Source organism: Nematolebias whitei, chromosome 7, assembly GCF_014905685.2.
Source record: "Nematolebias whitei isolate Nwh7 chromosome 7, NemWhi1, whole genome shotgun sequence".
In the NCBI taxonomy this organism is placed as follows: Eukaryota; Metazoa; Chordata; class Actinopteri; order Cyprinodontiformes; family Rivulidae; genus Nematolebias; species Nematolebias whitei.
This window is the reverse complement of record NC_056504.1, coordinates 4,037,431-4,042,569: the sequence shown is the minus strand read 5'-3', so window position 1 is coordinate 4,042,569 and position 5,139 is coordinate 4,037,431. Positions and strand designations below refer to the sequence as shown.

General features: G+C 44.9%; 1 protein-coding gene across 1 annotated transcript in view; it reads right to left on the bottom strand.

The window, feature by feature from the left end:
• epha8 (eph receptor A8) overlaps window positions 1-5,139 on the bottom strand; it is a 312,202-nt gene that overhangs the window by 215,906 nt on the left and 91,157 nt on the right. The gene's annotated exons all lie outside the window — the stretch shown is intronic.

Below are 5,139 nucleotides of genomic sequence, written 5' to 3'. Positions count from 1 at the left end.
CCCCCCCCCCCCCCCAAGCCATTGTCAGATAAGAGGTGACGTTCATCTTCAGCTCAGTTGAGGTTCTGTTACATGTCCACGGCTTTGGGGAAGGGAGGGGTGAGGAAACAGTCAAAGCATCTTTGATGTTTTCAAAACATTCCAGGAGGAGTTGAGATAAGTCCGGCATCAAGGCCACAGTTTGGGTCAGACAGAACTCGTGGATTGTTGTTTCTGCCTTTAAAGTCTTGCTGTACATATTCTCTGATGGAAACTCCAAAACAGCCGAATTGATCCTTTACTCCAAAAGTCGAGCTCACAGCTTCTCCAGATTATTCCACCATTCATGAGTGCTGCCAGGGAGATCACAGTCCTGATAACAGCTGCTCCAATTCCCTGACACGGCTTCCCACATTCAGTCCGAGCACTGTTGAGCTTCAACACATCCACACAAATTTGTAGACAATCCAGATTTCACCAGCCCAAACAGCAAAAACCAGTTGTCATCATGAATCCAATTTGTTTCCGTCGAGGTCAGAGGGTCCTCCTTACCCTGACTCCTGTCGGGAGAAGTTGATCAATTTTGTTGAGAGACCAGCTGATCCCTCAACAAAATCGATCAACTTCTCCCGACAGGAGTCAGGGTAAGGACATCAGGACACTGTTGGTCACTGATTGGTCAGGGGGCGGAGTCACTGGATCTTTGAGAAACTTTTCAAAACATTCCAATCCACCATTTGCAATTACTCAGAACTCAGAGCAGCGGCTGGACCTATTTTTAAGTTCTGTTTCATATAGGATTCACCCTTTAAGGCTATCGCTAGTGGGTTTATCCCTTCGCACGCAGTGCAGCACTGAAAACTTTAGTCCGCTGAGTGTTTTTCCGTGGCGGGACGCTACGTGCGGGACAACACCACCGCCTTTTTTTTTACGCAGAGTCACTCAGTGAATCAAATGATTCCTCCGTGAAAGGCGATGTTGGCAACGGACTCACTGCCCCTTCCCTCCTAGAGAGCGTAGTGACGGAAGAAGAGCGGCCGAGCGAACGCTCAGCCACCTCGAGTCTTCCCAGGTTGGCGACCACACCACTCCCAGCCGTCAGCGCCCTCCTCTCGGAGCTGCCCGACATAATCCAGGAGGCTGCTGACACAAAGGGACTTTTCATCCCTCGCCTCCCTCCGTCCCGATCGAATGATCTGGCGAGAAGGTTTGGCTCCGCCCCGGCTCGTCGCCCTGACCCCATCTGGCCCCGCTATCCAGCTGTGACGTCACACTGGAACGAGGCTGCAGCTGGGCTCAGCAAGCTGAAGACACCTGTCTCCACCTTTGCCTCCATCTTCAGAGTAGAGAGTTTTACCGATCAGAGTTTTTTCCCTCGGTTGCCCCCCTGGAGCCAAGCCTGGTGGATGCGCTTGGGGCAAAAGCTTCCAGGATGGATCAGCAACCTGTCCCTCCAGGGAAGCGTGACCAGGTGGTGACAAGGTCTCCAACCGAGCTCACCAGTGCTCATTCCAGGCGGCCGCAGCGAACAACAACATCACCCTGCTGGCCTACAGCATCTCAAAGAGGCTGGAGGAAGCAGACCTGCTGGTGGAGACAAAGAGCTCTCTCTGTAAAGCTGCTGATGTCATCTTAAACATGTGCCACCTCTGCGGTCTGCCTGTCCCGCATCGCCACCTGGTTGACCATGAACAAGAAGACCACCTGGCTCCGCCTCTCGCCATCCTTGTCTGAGAGGCTGCAGAGAGACCTGCTGGAGGGCCCCATCACCCCAGAGGCGCTGTTCGGGGCCAATTTCAGGATCATCCTTGAGGAATCGCAGAGGTTCGAGGAGGTCTCAGACTGTACACCATCTGGTGACGTCACAGTCCATCTGCCCCTCCGGCCACTGGAGGGACCGCCTTGGCCAGCAACAGCAGCAGAGGTGCTCCACAGCTGCAGCAGCGACTTCACGCTCCGCTGCTCCGCCGGCCCCCTCCACCAGGGAACAGCTCCTTGAGGGGAAGGTATGTTTTTTGATGATGTATGTTTTGAAATAAAACAGAAACATCTCTGAAAGTAAAGTTTCATCTGATTCCAGCCTGACTGTCAGATCCACTGATCTCACAGCTGCTTCTCTTCACTCCTCACACAGAACGAACCGGTAACCTCTAAATAGCGTTTTAAAAGGCACCGCAGTTCAGTAAATATCACAAAACACTTGTCTGCAACATCAGTTAAAATTATGTTTTTCCCAGCAGACTGAGTCCGGTAAAATCCCTCGCTCTCAGCCAGAGCCCGTTTTTATTTTCTGCTGTTTCTGCCCACTCACCGCACAGCGGGAGTAAACGTGTACAGCTGCAGCCTCCACCGAAACAGCGTCTCACTCAGAAAGCGCTCACGCCTCCTCTCAGTGCGCGCCGGCTCACCTCAGCTCTAACGTGAGACCGCAGCCTGACGTTTGACAAAAAGCCACAGACTGAGCAGAATGTTCAATAATCAATGAGATCCTCCATTTTGGTTGTGTATCTTTTCAGAGTCTTCTTCTTCTAATACATTTAGTGGTGGCTAATAAATAGCTCAAGGGAGCACTACTGCCACCAGCTGCTAAGGCGAGTTGGATTCTGGACCCTGCCTACAGAACCGGTAAACATTCATATGGAAATGCAACTTGGACTGAGCTGAGCCGAGTCGAACCGATCTGAGCCGTCACTATGGAAAAGGGCTATATGGGTTATCTATGGGTCATATTTATGGGTTAATTACAGGGTACCATACAGTGTACTTATGGGCTAAAAAGCAAAATACTAACAGGATAACATACACAGTGAGTACTAAATATTTACTCCATAATTGCTGTGTATGTCATCCTGTAAGTAACCAAAAAGTACTCTGTATTTAACTTCATGCGTACCCTGTAAGTACCCCATACAGTAAGTGCCTTGTAAGGACTCCCAAAGTTCCATTAAGTTACTCTGTAAATGTAAGTACTGTATGTAAGTGTAAATATGTAAGTAATCTGTATGTAAGTTACTAAGTTACCTGTAAGTACCCTGTTTATTACCGCATAAGTACCATGTAAGTACCCCTTAACTGCATTGTAAGTATGTTGTATGTTACCCATTGAGTACCAGGCTATATTTTTAATTCTTACCAAACTTTCATGTGTTAGTAGCTGAGAGTCATTTTTAACACATACTCTGAGCACAAACAGACGCACGAGCTTTGAAATTAACTGTTAAATCAACAATGTGCCTGTTGCAGGATTTTAACAAGATTCTCAAAAAGTGATGATTGTCTTTAAACCTTCTGTGGATTAGGTTTTGGAATCAGCCCTGTTCAAGATTGTCGCCACAGTCAGCTGCTCTTAGCAAACACAAAAAGGACTATTACCCGTAGTTTTACAGATGCTGGGCTCAAATTTGGTGTAATAAGTAATGCAGTTTAAAACTCAAAGCATCATACAAGTGTTTGAAATTTGCCTTGTTTGAGATGGCAAAGATCTGTTCTGTTCACCTTGCTCTGAGAAAGAGTTAGCTCAGCTCGCTTATCAACAGCCTTTTTGATCCCACAAATTCAGGAGACACTGCCTGTGGTTTACTGCAGGTAAGATGATGACTGCTCATAAGTATCGCACAAGCCCACTTCAATCATAAAAAACATCTGTCTGTTTAAAGACAGAATCTAAAGTACATTTTTATTATGCTGTGGGTTGTGTTGTGCTCTTTCCTGTTTCAACCTGACCACAGACTTCTGCATTTGGGATTGTAGAATACAGCTCTGACCTCATTCAACGCATCGTGCACAAACTTGAAGGCAGTGTGTGAATCATACAGTGACAGTCAAAGGGATGGCTAGTTGATGACGTTTTTCTCACACGAAGGATGTTTGTTCATGTTTCTGACAAAAGTTTTTGTTCTCCGTAGTGGAGCAAAGAGAGGGAACTGGAAATACTTTATGTCTGTGCAGGTTGTGAGCATGATAACTTGAAAAGTAAGTGAGGTACCGACTTCCATTTTGAGTTGCCACATCAAAATGTAAGATTGCTGATGTCATAAGTGTATATGTAAAGCTTCACAGCTGCATTATTTGAAAAATAAGCATCGTGCCAACTTGGTTGCTTGGGGTATGGCTGCATCTAGCCATACTGCATCTACTGCATCATGTTAAACAAATCCCTATCAAAAATTAGGTTGACACGTGAAAATTTAAGATGGCGATATACACTGTATACTGTACAAAAACTCACTGGCCCAAACATTTGAAGAGACTGCATTCTAATTTTTATATTGCTTCAAACTATAGTTTCCCAAATGATTAGGTCAAAAATTAGCAAAGTGGCAACTTTTACCTCAGTTTGTGTCTGCACCTACAGGTACGAAAGATCTCCATCAATAATTGGGTTGACACGTCAAAGTCCAAGATGACCACTGCAATGTATATATATATATATATATATATATATATAAACTGACCACCCCTATTATCAAAGGAAAACCATGTTTTCAAGTTTTTATAGTGCTTAAAAGTATTGTATAGTTTTCTCAAATGACTGGGGTGGCCGAAGACTAATCTACGATGGCAAAGCTGGAGCACCAACACCACCAGCCTGATGAAGAAAGATCATCGGATACTCTACTTCCTCAGGCGGCTGAGACGAGCTGGTCTGGAAGCTCAATGTGGTTGACAAACCATGGATGATGAAAGGTTCAGAAGTGCTTGTAAAGAAAGAATTACTTGGACTCGTGTTTCTTAAAATAAAGAACAAAAGACGCAGAAGAGAAATACAAGAAGTATAAAAACAAGCTCGTATAGATTATACGAAAACATAAGAAGGAATATTATAGTGCCTTACTAAACAAAAGTAAGGATGATTTGAAAGCAGCACGGGGAGTCATGAATCGTGTTTTGAAAAATCATAAAGTACGATCAGACATTTCAAAGTATTTTGTAAAAGATAACAAGAAAATTTACTGTAAGAGTTTTTCATTTGTTATCATTTTAAACGGCCTGTCTGGAACTATCAGTCTGTTTTTACTTAGAACTGTTTTTTAAAAACCAAGCATGTCAAAGTTTAAACACATCAGCAAGTATTCCATCTATCTTGCACTGACACTTTCTTTCCTCACCCTTCAACTGATACAGATGATTTTAACTGATACAGATGATTTCAACTGATAC